This window comes from Columba livia, chromosome 14 (genome assembly GCF_036013475.1).
Source record: "Columba livia isolate bColLiv1 breed racing homer chromosome 14, bColLiv1.pat.W.v2, whole genome shotgun sequence".
Classification (NCBI taxonomy): Eukaryota; Metazoa; Chordata; class Aves; order Columbiformes; family Columbidae; genus Columba; species Columba livia.
This window is the reverse complement of record NC_088615.1, coordinates 5,483,458-5,500,269: the sequence shown is the minus strand read 5'-3', so window position 1 is coordinate 5,500,269 and position 16,812 is coordinate 5,483,458. Positions and strand designations below refer to the sequence as shown.

The 16,812-nt window shown below is 41.6% G+C and overlaps 1 protein-coding gene across 6 annotated transcripts in view; it reads left to right on the top strand.

Annotated features, from left to right (window-relative positions):
- The window catches only part of SGCD (sarcoglycan delta), a 326,687-nt gene that overhangs the window by 109,432 nt on the left and 200,443 nt on the right, over positions 1-16,812 (top strand). For all 6 annotated transcript variants that reach the window (XM_065029705.1, XM_065029700.1, XM_065029701.1 and 3 more), the window contains one exon: positions 8,255-8,440. The gene's annotated coding sequence lies outside the window, so the exon portion shown is untranslated. The remainder of the gene's footprint in view (positions 1-8,254; positions 8,441-16,812) is intronic.

Here is a 16,812-nt window from a genome sequence, read left to right as displayed (position 1 = left end):
GAAAACCCCCACTGAAAACCCAGAGCTTCAGACATTTCTAGTCATGCAGCCTTCACAGATTATAATTTATCATGGGTTTAGCAGTCTATTTATAGCTCTTCAAAATGTTTCTAAGAGCAGCATTTTGCAAACTGCCAAAGGTTTGCAGATTTGTAGTGAGAAGGGTTTTTTGATGCAGAGGCTTGCCCGTATCCAAACCTGCTCAATGACATTTCTACAAGCTGTGATTTCACAGTCATTTCATGTCCCAGAACCCAGTGGGCAAATTTATCATGGGCAAAAGCCTGCTGAAGTCAGTGAAGTTACCCCAGAGATAAATTCAGGTCAATGAACTTTGTTTTAGTGGGGTTCAGACATTTGCAGTGCTATGCAGATAGATAGCCGTAGGCTTTTTTTGCAGTATTCAATTCTTTAAGGGTGACCCGACTGAAAAAAAATCACCCTGGAGATGAATTTGTGTTAACTGACTTAAATACATGCAGAACTGCAGTATAGTTTTAATGGTAGTATTATTTGGCGTTTTAGAAGGACTTTAAAAAGAGGCAAAGCACACTATGAGATTGTATTTTCAAAGATATTTTAATTGACACAATTACTTGCTGGCATGATGAACTATGGGTAGAATAGAATTTGGGTATGCAATCACCTGATGGCACAGACAGTTATCGTGTAAGCACTGCTAATTCTCTATGTGAATGTGTGTCTGTAGAAGACAAAAATTTTTATCAGTGATAAGGCCAATTTCTGTCCCAAATGCTGCCCTGTTATGAATAGTTTTCATCTGTATTTTGTTATTATACTTTGACCATGTCTAGATTTCGATGGGGTTCAGGTGCATTGTATGGTTTCATTGCCAGCGGTGGCTAAATGTGCTCTAGCTGGACTTAGTGACATGTTTCTGGCTGGGGTCTGCTAATCACAGACTTCAAAAGATGTCAGCAGTCTGGAACTGTGTCTGAAGAGAATTCAGTGTGTTTCCTAACAATGTTATTCTAAGCTCCCTTATATTTGATAGTCTACTTTTAGCTGCTTTGGTTTTCAGCACAAATCAAAAGATTGCTCTGAGACTACTGAGCACCTAATGAGATTGAAGGCAGTTCAGACACTCACGGTTCAGGCTCTGCCGAGTGCTATATTTCTGCTCCATTCTATAGGATTTACAGCATCCCGAGGAAGCCAGCCTTTACCGACTGAAGCAGTGTGACACTGCCTTATTTTACGGGTGGATGAGAGTATTTCAGACAGTTTGGTGGCTTGTTGGAAAATCCCATCTAACCTTCTTTCTGTGAGAGCAGACGGCAGGAGGTGTTTACATGGGTGAAATCAAGGTCTTTGTCACGTGGAATCTGTGGTGGGGATGCCTTCTGCATCACTACTGGATTGCTCATTGCTTTGCACTTGTTACTGACGGTTTTCTGTAGTTCAGCATGTAAGACCAGATGGCCTCTGTGGTCCAGAAAGCACAGCCTGGAGCAGTGTGTGCACTTGGAAAGGGGAGAAGACATAAAGGGAGCCTGGATTTGCAACTGCAAATGTGTTGGTGGCTGCGTATCAAAAAGCCAACTTCTGGGGCTTGCAAGCGCTTCCATTTTCTTATGGACCTTTTTGACTTGCATCAACTGTCTCCAGACTCCTTGCACTTCTCAAAAGCTCTGGCATCTTCCTGCAGCCCCAGACCTGCTCTGGCTTCTTCTTTCTTCTCCAGGGCACTCATCCAGCCCTTAAGGTTCTCCTGAGCTGCTGCAGGGATCCCTTCACCCTCACATCCTCCCCGATGCTCTGCCCAACCCCTGCGTACGCTCTTCTGTGTCCTCTCAGATCTGTCCTTTTTGTACCACTGGCTGAAATTAAAACTCTTAAAGGCTCTAGAGATTTACCAGGCTTTTATGCTTGTTTCCAGTTTGAGGTTTTTTTCTTCAAATATATGACCCACATAGAAGCAGCTACATTTCAGAAGTAACGTTGGTGTTTCTCAAGTGTCAGTGAATTTGATATACTTTTTGGACTAATGGAGCACATCTGTGCACGGAGGCTGCCTTTGTGTGTCATTTATGGACTTGGTTGAGTTTTACCGTTCCCCTGGGCTGTAACTGTGTAAAACTACAGCAATGGGTGGGACTTCAGAGTGACAGCACATTGTATACTACTAATTTATCTGACAAAACTTTTCAAAGTTTGGCAACTGATTAGGAACCATTGTTTTTACTAATGAAGCTAAACTTGGCTTAAAGCATAAAAGGAGAATCACATTTTAGACTCCCAGGAAATGCACCGGAGTTTGACGCTATGTGTGACTTTTAAAATCAAAACATTGAGAATAATAATCTGAATTTATAATGGAAAACCCTGCTTAGATTCTGGATTGACAACTGACTGACATCTGTGTGTCCTCTGTGCCACAGAATCCAATATACTTGTATTTTTCTCTAACATTTGGTATACCAGCTTATCCCAATATGTTCCACAGAGATAAACAATAAAGTTACAGAGTTAAATAAATAACTTTAGAGATAAGCAACTTTAGCAAAGGACGAAAGGCTTGCTTAGCAATGACATTTAACAGTAGATGGAGATATGCGTTTACTCGTTCATTTTCCAGCAGGAAACAGGTTAGAAATGGCAATAACACAAAGCACAGTATCTCTGAAGAGTGACAGATTAGGGCAGCACACACAGTTGTTTCTTATGACCAATCTTAATGCAAGCCAGTAATAAATCCCAGCTATTCCAGGGAGACCAGAACTGTTGGGAAATTTCATCTGAAGTATTGAAAAGAGAGAGTCTATGAACCAAAATAAAATAAATAAAAAAGGCAAAAGGAAGGTTAAACATGTCTGAAGGAGATAGAGAGAAGTCAGTTTTGGGTGGCAAAATACAAATGCACTGAGTTCCAATGAGATTAAAGTTAATAGTGGTCAAGCTAACACCTTTGCTACAGAGAAAGAGAAGTACTGTATGTTTATAAAAAGCTTATGCTTTCATGTCCTGATCCTGTAATACAATCCACTTACGTGCTATCAGCTGTGGTAAAGAGATCCAAAGGTTCTAGTAATAAACAGTGTTCTTCATCCTGGAATGTGACTGAATTACAGAATATAGAAAATAAATCCCAAAAGAGTCTCATTGCACTAACTCTGAGTGTTTCGATGTTTATCTTGGAGTGGATCAAAAAATAATGCTTTTCCTCAGTTAACATAATTTATTCTGCATTGTTGCATATATTGACAAATTTTAAGGCTCACAGCTTAACTGTGATGCTAAGATGAGTGACATGATTACATTCTCATGTTACGTTGGAGTGAGAGGAAACCCATTTAGATACTGTCATATCAGCAAAGGTTGTATGACACAGTTGCCTCTGATACAAACCTGTCAGCTCTTGTTGGAAAGACTGGGTTTATTTCAGTACTTAACTGGTCAGATCTTCAAAATAATTAAGTGCAAGCTGTTTGATACTTATTCACTCCTAAATCCAGGAATTCAGTTAAGCATTGCTTTTTTCCCAACAATGTGCTTCCAGCCCTATGAAAGCATTATTTGACAAGGACGTGCGCATTGCTGTAACTTTATCATTGCTTTCAATTGAACTGACAGAAGAAACAATAATCTCATGAAAGAGCATCTAGTACAAGGGCAGATGTAAATGTCTGAATCTAAGGAGCTCAAGAGATCTTATTTTATAGTGTAACCAGACTGCAGTAGTAGTGGTAATAATAATAAAAAAACCTTAGTAGTAGTATAATGCAGTGTTAGCAGCTAGGCAGTCAGACAGTAGTCCACAACTTAATGCTTTTGAACTCGAGAAGTAGCCTTCATTAATATAAGCTCTTTTCTTCAGCAGGCGTGTTTTATTTTAAATTGGAAGTATTTCCACTGCATTTCTTGGATTTCATTTTCAGAAATTATTTACTCGTGCAACAGCAGCAAACCTTGTGCACTGTCTTAGCATTTTCTAACCCAGCAAGATATTAATCATACTTTTGGACCTCTTAATATAATATTAATACTGTTATGATGGGAATAGTGCATACAACAAACATGGTTAACCACTGCTTTTATTTCCTTTTTCCTGGATACCTTTAGTTTGCACTTAGATGACAAAACCCAGTGCTGATCTTCAGTAACATCACAGTATTCCATTATATGCATCTCAGTCAATGTGTTCTTCATTTTATTATTGCTTCATTCTTCAACTGAGTTAATTTCCTAAGGAACCCCATCACACCACCAGCCTGCACCAAATTTCCTAATCATGGTTGTTATCACTTGGATTGCAGTGCTGCTAGTTCAGTATTTGTTTTGTTGGCAGGGGAGGAAAAAACCAAACCTCAGAACAGCTGAGTGCCAGTAGTGCTGGCGACTTCTGTTTTATTTATGTTCTGTACTGAGCCGTGGGGAATGATAAACTATGTCTGGTTCAGGGCTGTGGGCAATGCTCTAAGTGTTATAGTTGGAAAAGTGCCAAAGTTGCATTGCTACCAATTTTTTACCATTAGCCTTCTGGAAGGAGGGATTCAAAGTCTCATTTTATTCCCCTCCTCACCAGTGTCACCTTTACACTAAATTAATGTGAGAATCTTTACCAGCGATGGAGCTGACAGGATGAGTTGTTGATCCTTACAGCTTCCTTGACATGGCAGGAGTGGAGGAACAAATCCTATAAAACGTAGAAACGAGCTTCTCTCGGGACTTGAGCTGCGAGGAGGCAGGAGCCTCCTTTGAGGTAACTGAATCCCCTTGCTTTAGGCTGAAGCTGATGTGGTGGGATCGCAGTGAGCCCCGCTATCCTGAAGCTCCATAGAAAACACTGAGCTTGATTCTGAGGATGTAGCAGAACGCAGCAGCTGCTGCCTGCTCAGCTGTATGGGGACTAATGTCCAAGGCTGTAATTAGAAGATATACCTGCTAATGAATTGGTATAATCCCCTGCTGCGTTCAGAGTCTGCTGTGGGATCTTTTTGCCTGCACTTATAGAGGAGGTTGACCTTGTTAAATACTTAGCAATAAAAATGTGTTTTCCCTTGCCCGTTTCACAGCAATTCTTCTGGCTCTACCAGTAGAGCTCCTCTGTATTAGTTGAACATGTTTACTCAAATTTGGCCATAGCTAAAGAGGGAAGTTATGAGACTATATATGAACATGTTGTAGATACCTGAGTGTGGTGGATATGTCTGCACGGGTGCACACACACGGAATTTTGATCTCTTAATTGTCACACTAGCAGTAAAAATAGAAGAAATTTAATACCAAAGCAAGGAGATACGGTTTCAATTATTTTAAAGTCACCAGACTCTTTAAATATTTAATCATTGCCTTGCCCAACTAATTTCTTCAATTGCAGTTAGGTAGGTTGTAATTAATTTTTGATGAGACAAGCTGATACTCATTTGAATATCTGCTATACTGTAATAATGCTTGCAAGTATGTTATTCTGCTTCTAGATACCTTTTTGCCCCATTTAAAATTGCAAATGCACACCAATATTGTCATGTCCAGCCACAAGGTGCAGGTTGCACCTCAAGCTGTTTGACACCCAAATACAAGGATGGCTGTGCTGGGTCGGATAAGGGTCCGGTCAGCCTCTGGCCTCATCTTGATGAATAGCTGATGCCTAAAGAAAAGTATAAGAACAGGGCAAAGTGTATAGCAAGGCTTTCTGTGAGAGTCTCCCAGCCTTCATTGATTTGTGACATCTCAAGATGGAAGTGGTGTCCTCAAATCTAATATTTGATTTGATTTGTTACAACTAAAGTGTATAGTTCTTTTGTGTAATTAATGCTTTCTATCAGTAAAGGGCTGAGACTCCTCCAAGGGAAATACACTCCTTTTACTGGAAAAATGTCTTGTCTGCCTTTTCCGATTAATGAGAACATCTATATGCCTGCTTTTGCAATTTGAAGACTGCTCTGATACTACTTAACTATGTTAATTTAGGAATGCACCTGAATATTCAATCCAGGGCTCCAGAAACTGTAAAAATGTAAAAATGGTGCACAGTCATTGCATTTTGGCATAACCCAAGTTGTTTTCCTCTCCGTGTCCCGTCCTCCCACATTACTGCATGTTCATAGAACTCTGCACTTTCAGTCTGGATCAGGCTTGGCAGCAACATCTTCCAGCTTGCTGCTGTTGTGCTCTAATTCCCATAATGGTAGTGGCTGGGAGTGAGGGAAGTGCACAGTGCATGCTCTGCCTGTGCTGTAACTTATGATCCACCCAGCAGTGCAGGAATTCAGACGGTACAAAAACTCTGTGCACATGCATAGCAGCGTATTAAGGCAGTGTGCCAGCTTCTTACCAAAGAGATTTGCTTCTGATGAGCATTGGCAAGCTGTACTAAATAGAAGCTTCCAAAAAACACATCTTTTCCAACCTGAAGCCAGGCTCCTGCACTTAGGACTAGATCATCGTTGCAAGCTATTGTTGTTCTCAACTCAGCTGATGCTGTAGTTAATGCACAAAAAGGTAGCACTGATTTTCTTCGTGACTATTTCTGAGCAAAAATGAAGAAGTAATTGTAACTGTGGTCTCCAGAGGTAGAAATCCCTTAAAAGCAGTAGAATTAGGTCTTGCTGTTACCTGCAGATCAAACTACTGCAGCATCAGCCATTTCTATACCCATAAGTCATTCAGCAGCCGTTTCAGTTGGCAGTCTGATTTTTCATGGCTGGCCTGGAAGGGGACAGGAGCGGTGCAGGTCCACTTCTGTCCTTCATGTCTGAGTTCAAGAGAAGAAAAAGGTCTGAAAATGTGAACCAAGAGATGCAGGGCTGGGCTTTGCCATCCTGGCTCCTGTTGTGGGTATCTCACAAGCTGTTCCACTTGTTAGAGCCTTTAGGTGTGGCATGTAACATAAACCACTTACAGAAGGCCCAGTGAAGTAATTAGTTCTAAATGAAGTGAATATATTTGCTTGTTCTGATCTGTGTGACCATGCTTGCTATGTTGCCTTTCAGCAAAAATAATATATATATTAAAACAAAGAAACCAAAACAAAAGCAGTGTGATGCTCACTTTCAGTGTGCGCAGTTTTACATGCTGATAGCTGAAGTCTTCCTCTCGTAAGCCCAAACGCTAATTGGTTTTCCAAATAGCTGTGACCTGTTCATGGGTACAGGATTTTTTTTGTGAAGATATAATGGGATTTAGTGGTAAGTTGAGCTGCCACAGTCTTTCTCCTGTGTCAGAGTCCTGTAAGGTATAAATAAGTCAGTATATATTTTTTTTCTTCTTCTGTTTATTTATTTATTTATTTTCATTTCTAGGCAAAGTTCGAGTACATTCACGGCTGCTGTGTTGAGCTAGTTAGAAAAGAGTCTCTGAGCCTAGTGTAAGGACACAAGCTGCCTAGTCTGTACGTGTCCGAGCTGAGGAGGTTGGATCCTGCTCCTTGCTTGGTCCTCACCTGCTCTGTGCTGCTCTGCCTGGTTGAACTTTGCATGCTCTGTTGTCTGGGTAGGGGCAGGATGGTCATTTGGGTGTTTTCCCATATGCTAGGGATTAGGGATGATTAATACTATGACAGTGATGAATGTCTGGACTTCCCAGTGCTTGTCTGAGGTTTTTGGTTCCTGCCGGGCAGTTGTCTCCATGAGTCTCTTCTCACCTGGGTGTCCCATGTGCCAGGCTCTGACCTCTCAGAAACATGACCATGTCCAGCAGTGATAGTGGGCTAGAAAATGCGGTGATGCTGAGCCCTCACTCTCCCAGAAAACCTTGAGCCATTTATCTGTCTGACAATTGCTTTGGAGGCTGAACTTCAGGAACTCTGGGCTGACAGTCACGGCCTCCCATCAGCTGTAAGGTCCTAGTGTGATTCCCTGTTGAGGAGCTTTTAATTCCTTGAATGAGAACAATTTTAACAGTGCTAAGTATTAAGAATATGTCTCTGCTTTTAATATGAAAGTCCTGTAATTCTGCAGAAACATCATAATGAATTAAAATATTCCCTATGGAGAAGTGTATTACTTATTACAATATCAGACTGGAATAAAAAGCAGCTGGGCTGGCATTTGTTTCCTGGTGTGGGGACACTAATAAAGTGCTGTAAAGCAAGAGTAGCTTTGCACCACAGTTCTTGAATTCAGAGATTGCCCTCTGAAGGTGCCACGCATGATGGATTGTCAGAGACTCTTGGTCCTGCCTTGACATTTCATTCCTATCCGATGTTGTCTTACGTTCTGTTCTGAATCTGCCAAACAACTGACCCTAGAATTTAATGCCATACCTTTTTGTCTTTCCTTTTTCTGAACAGCATCTTTTGCAGCTGAGGCTCTGAAATACCGGAGGACACTGTATCTTCCTCAGGGACACGGACGAGGGGGAGCTGGAGCTGCTGGGGAGCTCGGAAAGGAATTGTGGTTGGTGGTCGCCTGAGGAACTTACCTTCCCACCAATGTTGCTCTGAAACAAGTTGTGTCCAGCATTCAGGTTTGGTAAGGTATGTATTTTTTCCCTGCTCTTTTTGCTCTTTTCTGAATATCTACATATGGGGAAATAGAAAAATTAACAAGTTTAATGTTTATTGCTGTGTATGTGCCACACTAATTCTCCGTAAAGAGCCTTTGTTCTCCCTGAATTTGGAGAGCATTAATGAAGAGTGAAGTGTTTTTAATGTCTTGGGCTTGAGGGGCTGTGTGTGTTTATGTCAAGCGTTTTATTGAAAAAAATCCTCGCTGGTGGTTGTGTTTTGCTGTTGGTGATGTATGCTTGGTGGTAGGCATCCATGACTTTAAAGTCCCATTTCTTGTTTTTCATTAATGTCTGCAGTTCAGAGGGCAAAGGCGGAAAAAAAATAAATGACATGGAAGTAACCCATTTGTAATACATCTCTGTACTTTCCTTGGTATATTCTCATTGTTTGTCAAGGATGGAAATAATACCAATTTCTTGCATAATTGTGTGTAGCACTTAATGTTTTTCTGTGTGCGGAGGCTCTCATATCCACACAAATATTGACCTGGTTATGCTGTGATTGTAGCAAAGCAATATGCGATATATCTTTAAACAAAAAGCTGAGTGCCCGGACTTGAGGAATGTCTTGTGGGCAAAGCTTGCAGTGTAGAAGCATTTAGGGTGATATAGCCTCCAATTATACAACTGCTTTTATCTTTACCAAGTTATTAATATTTCTGTAGAGGCAAAGTCTGCTGATAAAAACCGCCAAAATTTAAAATGTTGGTTCCGAGATATCAGTAGAATAGTATCATATGATGCTATATCCTTTTTCATTTAACACATGGGCATTGACTTCTCCTTCATGACTGAATCAGCAGTGTGGTCTTGTTGAGAAAAGTACAGCAGCAATGTGACACCTGCACTTGGTATTAGTGGAAGAAAAACAGGAAAAAAAAGTCAAGGCTTTCTTAAAAATCTCTAAGAAAATATGAGGCATCCAGGTGAGTGTACGTTCTTTCTTCTGCTTTTGGTGTGGTTGCATTGGTAGTGTCACCTCTGGAAACTGTAGGCTCAAACTGTCACATCTCAGCAGAGCTTTGCTGGTCTGGAGGCTGCCGATCTCCAGCAACTGCAGAAAAGATTGGTGAGAATAGCTTAAATTAGGTCCTTAACTTTTACATGTTGAGGGTCAAGAAAGGTGTGTTCCAGCTGCAGCCTATGCTGCTAATTTGTACAGGCATTTCAAGAAAACAACACCGGTGTCAGGTAGGGAGAGGTTCCCATCATTAAAACTGCTGCAGCGCTTACTCCTTTTCTCTGTCTGCTCTGGTGGCTCCTGGTTTCTAGAAGAGGAGGTTGTTAAACTTTGCTCATGCTTTTGTTGTCATCTTCACTTTTGTTTATTTTCAAGCTGCTGCTCTTGTGATTATAATACCTAAAGGGGAAAGCTGTAGGAGAGGTATTTCATTATCAAGAGGGCTTCCTGGCTGTTGCAGAGAAATATTTTGCATTATTATAATGTAGAAAGCCCAGCTATTTGTTTATCCCGTTTCTGTGTGAGATTTGTAGGTGAAAGCATGTAAATCATGTTGCAGTGAGTGTGTGTGTTTTGCTGGGTGTGCAGGGTGCCCCAGAACATGTGAGGATCCGCACCAGAGCAGCTGGTTGCTGGTGGCACTGTGGTGCTGACCCTGCCAGGATGATGGTGACACAAGCTCCCCATGTCCTTCCCACCTGAGTCAGTCCAGCTCTCAGTCTCAGGTTCACATCTCCGGCTGCAGCATGAGTAGTAACTCCAGTGCAGGGGTTGTGCAAGACTTTGTAGAACCTCATGGTTTCTGAGGCCAAAGAACATTTTCCCTGCAATTGATTTATGCACAACTATTATTTAGGCATTGAACTCCAGGCTGGATTTTGGATATATTTTCACATTTTGCTTTGTGACCATCAGATCTAAAAACTTTGTTCTTATTTAAGGAAAGCTCACATTTATGGAAACTTGATCTTTTAAAAGAGCATTACAGATTGAGGAGATGGTGCTAAAGAGCTGGCAACAGTGCTGCCGTTCATTCAAGTAGCTGAGACCCTTTTATATCCTTTCTCTTTGTTTTGGAGGCTCATGCAATATTCCCAGAATCACTGACTGCTGTCACCTTTATCTGTTCCCATGATACCCTTGTAAGACAGAAATGTTACTTATCCCCATTTTACAGATGATGAATAAGGAACAGGGTCACTTTTAAGCAATAAGTGTGTGTCTCTGATTTGAATGCGATCACAAGTGCAAAAGGTGCATCTCCTACCCGCAGCTGGATGCATGAAGATGGCCTTGGCTGAGCAGCTGGGTCTGTGGGGCAAAGCATGAGATTTGAATATGGATCTGTCTGAGGTCACTGCTCCCATCTAAGCCGGTTTCTTCCATGCGTCTTTCTCTCCCAAGCAGAGAGGTTTTTAACTAAGTGATTACAGTAGCACCAAAATGACATCAGGACCAACTTTTGCTCCATATCTCTGCTGGAAATGGCAACACGTGTCCAAACAAGGTTGGCTGAACTCATTCATCTCTGCAGCAGAATGTTGTTTGCTTGTGTGAGACAAGTAGATTCCCTTTTAGCAGCATTTGCGCATTTGTGGTGATGGTAATCTTATTGTGGAAGAAATTATTTTAAACAGAACTGTAGATAACATATAGAGTAATGTATTTTTCTTAAATTGCTCATTCTTTAGATTAGTAGAATCTGGTTAGTAAAATGCTCTGTTCTGCTGAAAAAGCACATTTAATAAATATGTAAGAGAAAAATTTTAAGTAGCTGTTAAACATAGTTAATAAATTTTATCTTGCAAGTAGAATTGTAAAAAACCTTGTTCATTTAATGTGTTTTATGGATCTCGTAGCAATTAATAGTCTTCATTACATGGACATAAAACCTCAATGTAATTCACCTTTTCAGATTAATTGCTTTGGAACTTTTCCCTTTGCTTTGTTTGGGCTGTAATATTATTTCTCTCTTTTTTTTTAAAGGTAAATCTCAACATCACATTTTTTTGCCATTCCCCAATGTTCTGTAAATCAGTTCAAGTTAACAAAATCTCTGTGTGTTACAGGACAGTGCAAAGGTAGAGTTGCAGCCATGATGGTCTGATACAGATGAAGTTGAGTACATTCAAGTCCTTCTTGACCTATTGTGGAGGAGTGGGCAGGTGTCTTTTTCTCATTCCCTATATCATGCAGTCTAATAACAATTTATTATTTCTCTCTTCAAATCTGTCTTCTTTATGTGATTTCACTTATAAAATCAGAAACAAACACAGACTCTACATGCCTCTAGGTCTGGAAGTCAAAATAAGACTTTAATGCAGCTTTCCAGTGGCTTGGTGAGGGGTGCAGGACTGCTGGCTGTGGGTAAAAATGCGTCGGTAAAATTGTCCTCCTACATTATTGAAGGAAACATTCAGTTGGAGTGTGACAAGATGTCTGCTTCAATTCCCAAAGTTAAATTCAAAGCTTTATTTTGAGAAAACTCTTTATTCTTCTTGACTGAATTTTGCACACCAAATAGGAAAACAGGACAGCATGTGGGATTGCATTTTACAGATGCTTTTTATCAGAGAGCATACTGAGCTTGTTTATGTGAATAATACTAATGCAAATATTTTCTAGTGTTTCTCTGAACTATTTTGTGAGGCTGAGGAAATAAAATGGCTATTATGTTTGCATGTTTTATTGCAAGATCAGCAGACTAGCTGTTAATGTATCAATTTCCTTGATGACACCACTTCCACAACCCTATTCACTCAGCGATTCCTGACAGGGCTTTTATTGAATCTATCAGCCTGACACATATCAAAGCGCAATTTCCGATAGCAAATATCTTGGTGTAAAATGAATTAAAAAGCTGATAGCAGCAGCAGAACCGAGTTGAATTTCTGAAAGAAAATAGGAAACTCCAAAACTAACATGAGATTCTTAAGATATCAGTCACAGAACAGCAATATAATAAATAGTTCTTTACCTGTATTCTTGGAGTACTGACAAGTCAACGGGTCTGCTCAAAGTCATATAAATGGGCTTGTTCCTGGACTGTCAGCCTGTGACTCTGCCTTCTGCACTCTGGAGGTTGTAGCATTGCTTCAGAGAGCATGATGAAGTAGTGATTGATTTTCCTCTGGAGACCTTTCTCCTGTGAGGACCAACGACCTCCTTGTAATTACTTTGCCCTCTGATCTTGGAGAAATTTGGAGACGAAGGAGCGGAAAGTGGTAACCAAGGTCTGAATGGAGTACGGCTTCTTTCTCTCAGAAGATGTAGCAGTTTGGAGCCCCTTGTCCTCTGGAGAGCTCCTACTTGGCAGCCCATGGGCCATGTCTTGGGCAGAGTCCAACTGGGCTGGAAAAGGGCATGTTTTTGGGTTGCAGATGCTTTGAAATTACCTGGTTCAAAACCTTCTCCTGAGAACACGTTTCCATATCTGCTTGCACCCTTCTCCTATCTGTCTTGCTTTCCCTATCCTGCTTTTCTATCCCCTTCATTTTTGCATCTTCGAGATGATAAGCAGCTTCAGGCAGGGCTGATTTTGCACTGGTGCCCAGACTCACTTAACTCTTATTTTTGGCTAACACACTCTATAGTATTAGCTAATATTAATCATGCTTTTTGCTCTATGGCATGTCTGCTCTTTGGATAACTATCCACTGGCAGTTTGCAGTCTAGCAGAGAGGAAGAGGAGGGCAGCCAACAGTTGATGTGGAAAATTAATTATGAGCTACCATCCTTCTGCCATGTGGTTAAGGCAGTTCTGCTTTCCAAGCTTTACATCCAGCCTCACGGAAAAAAAGGAGGAGAATACTGTATTTCCTTCCTTGAACAGTGGGAATGTTGCCAGAACAAAGCTTAGTGGAGAATGTCATGTGGACTGATCACTTGGGATGCTCTAGAGCCTTCTCTACTTTGCCTGCAGCTGTGACACCATCCAGATAGCCATTTTTTTTACTTTTTGTTAGACAAATGTTAACTTAATTGTGCATCCGAGTTGATAGAGGCCTGTGTGTGTGATTGAAGGTCACCCATGTTCCATATGCAGTCAGGAAGCAAGATTTTGTGTTTCTTTATAGTCATGACTTGGTAACATTCAGGTTCAGATAAGCTACAGGTTGTTATATTTTCATCCTTCAGGATGACATATTTATTTCATAATGATCCACAGAAACTGGCCGGTGATGTGGAGGGGGGAAAGTTTGACAGGCAATGTGGAGCCCTGGGAATGTAATTACCTAAAGGAGTGGTTCTATCTCTGAACAACCTCAGTCTTAAGGATCACAGAAATAATTGCTGGGAGCTCTGGCACTGTGTGTACTTCAGGGGCTGTTCTGGTCTCGTAATTGCATGCAGGGTCCTGCTAGCTCAAGCTGAGCACTGCAGAACCAGCACTAACTAACCAGAGTTAGGATTCTGGAAAGCCCTGATGACTTCTGTGACTATTTGGGGCTTAGCTAAAGAAATGAGCATTTGTTGTAACATTTCTCAATGAAGCCTTTGCTTAGTCTAAAGGATATATAAGTGTGCAATGGAAACAGCCTTGGAAAGTCATAGCAGTAACTGGTATGAAGTGTTACTGAGATACTTTGCTGTATTAAGTGTCTCTTTAGACTGGAAAAATCGTTGATGGTGTTGAAGTTTTCAGTTAAGGTACCAGAAGTCTCCATGTTGCACAGTTTTATAATGAAAAGTGCTCACAGCTCTTGACTACTTTGGTGGTTAACTGAAGGGTGATGCTTTAAGAAATACCTAGGATTTTGTAAAGGGCCAAACTGCTACCTGGTGGGACCTGACTCGAGTCATGATGGTGTGGCTTCCAGTTTCCTCTTTCTGAGCTCTACCTCCTGATCGACACAAACCTCTTTCTAGTGCTGTCATGCTGAGTTTTTGCAGCCAGTAGCCTGTATTTGGAAGCAGAAACCTGTTGTACAAGTTCTTTAGATATGCTGCAAATAGTTATGAATATGTTTAATGAAGGGAACCTGAAACGTAGTGAAAACATTTGGAAAAAAGAAAGAATGTGTGCAGCCAAGTGTTAGCTGTGAATGGAGAGTTCTTGTTGGCATCATTTCATGGGAGCTTTCCAGCTTATAGTTTCTAGGGTCAATACATAGAAAACAGCAAAAACTTAGAAAGGCATGGTCACTGGAGGTGAGTGGGGTGAGAAATGGCTGCCTTTTGCCTCTGGGAGAAAAGGGACGGTGAAGTGAGCAGCGTTTCTGTTGATGGGCTAATGCCCCTGGTTGTTGCTGCCTCCCAGGTAACTGGGAAGGGCTCAGCAGAGACTCTACTGGCACTGGCACCTCTGAGCAAGGCAGCGTCTTGTTCCTTCAGCACAGCAAACACCGTCTGTTGTTTTCTCCTGACTAGTCAGTTAATAACAAGGAGATTTTATTTTCTTTTTCTCGTTCTCTACTAGGTGGGCTAAGTAGCTCCGTTTATATCTCCCCAGACAAGCTTGGTGCCTTTCAATATTAGTGGCCATATGCCTTTTCTCCTACCTCAGGAACTGGCCCCTGCCATTTTTGGAGACTTCCCTGTTATTTTCTTCCTAATGCTGTTGTGCTTTCCAGTTTTAATGTTGTGTGAGAAGGAAACCTTTAGTTTTGCATCAGATGGTGTATAAAGACTTGGGCTCAGGGGACCAACAAGTTGATGTGCGCTCAAGCTGTGTTGTGATGAAGCCATAACTGGTGCAGATGGAGAAGCTGAGAACTAAAGCATTCTGAGTAAAGACTGTAAAAGGCATTGTGAGGCTTAGGACCATTCCATTACCCTGCCAGACCTTATGTCAGGTACTGGAGGCTCTCAGATTCTCTCCTGCCCAGTGATGTTCTGGAGGGTCTGTGCCAGGATGCTGGGGTAGAGAAAATATAAATAAAGAAAATTCAGGAAGTTTTTTACAGACCTCTTTGCATGTTATTTCCGAGAGTGGATGGGAGAAGTGGTGCTGACTGTTGCTGCAGCTGAGGGCACCATCCAAAGCGTTACTGAGTTTGTGACTCAATTAGGGAGGTTGTAAGTCTGTCTCTGAACTGTTGTGGTGCCCCAGGGGTGCCACCAAAACATGGAGGACCACCATGCTGTGCCTGTGCTTGGATCTCAGTCTTTGCTGGTTTCTCTGCTGGGATTTTGGTCTCTGTATCAATATGGCCCACTGCCCTGTGACTGATGACAACCACTGCAGAGGAAGCTCTCTGGGCTATTCTCCAGATGGATATGTCCCAGTGGCCATGTTGGGACCTATCCTGAATTAACTGGTGGGACAGCCCAAGTGGTGGGTGCTCAGTTGCATAGTCTGGTGTACTAGAAACTGGTGTTACCATTTGGGATGAGTCCATATGAAAAAATGGCAGCAGGATGGGGCTGGGGGTGCCGAGTTGCAATCTGCGCCTTGGGCAAGCACCAGGTGTCTTCTGGGTTGGAGGACAAGCATACTGTGTACAGTGCTGACCCTTCTTGAGAGGGGGAGATAAGGAAGACCCTTAGCCCCTCTGTGTTGGGATTTGTGTTCAAATGTTGACCCCACATGGTCACACAGCAGCACCCTCCCCTCTTCCATGGAGGCCACATGCTCCTGGTGGCTATGCTGGAGCTGGTCAAGGAGGGTGGCCAGGCAGGTAGGAGGACAGAATGTCCTGCCATATCTGCACTGTGTCTTGCTTAGACTGATGTCTCTCTACTACTAGAACCACTGAAAGCTTCCCTTGCTGTGCTCTCAAAAGAAAAGGCTGTGAAACAACACAACAGGTCTTTCTCATTACGAAGGCTGGTAGGCAGCTCTCCTTGGCTCAGGAGCAAGGGAGAGGGGGTGGGAAGCCCTGCGCTCTGCTTGCTTTCTCTCTGGGAGGAATTTCTAGTTGTTAATGATTAATTCAAACGTTTCTTGTCATGAGTACAGTGTGCACAGAGTGATAAATCTGTGGTGGGTTAGAGGTTGAGGTTGCTCAGTACTGACAATTATTTTGAGCCACAGGCTTTGCTTTCATTGGCATTTTCACAGCATTAACCCAGACCTTGTCAATTAAAATCCAGACACATTTTGATGAGGGACATCTTCTTCTAATGATAATTGTAATAATATCACTTTTATTCATTTAAAACCTGTCAGGCAGGCCATGTTTCTTGGAAAATAACTGTCCAAGTTTCACATTGCCTAAATAACTAGGAAGTCTCTTTCAGTTTTTTGAGCTGACATTTCATCAAAAATAACTAAAAGCAAATGAGGCCATAGCTGTTCATCTTTGAACACTTACCAACTTCAATTAAGGTAATTTGACCTTCTCTGCTAAAATAAGCAGGTTTATTAGCCTTCACTTTGGAGGCTAATAAACATTTGATAATTGCCTAAAGTTGATGATGGGGTTTTATATTATTTA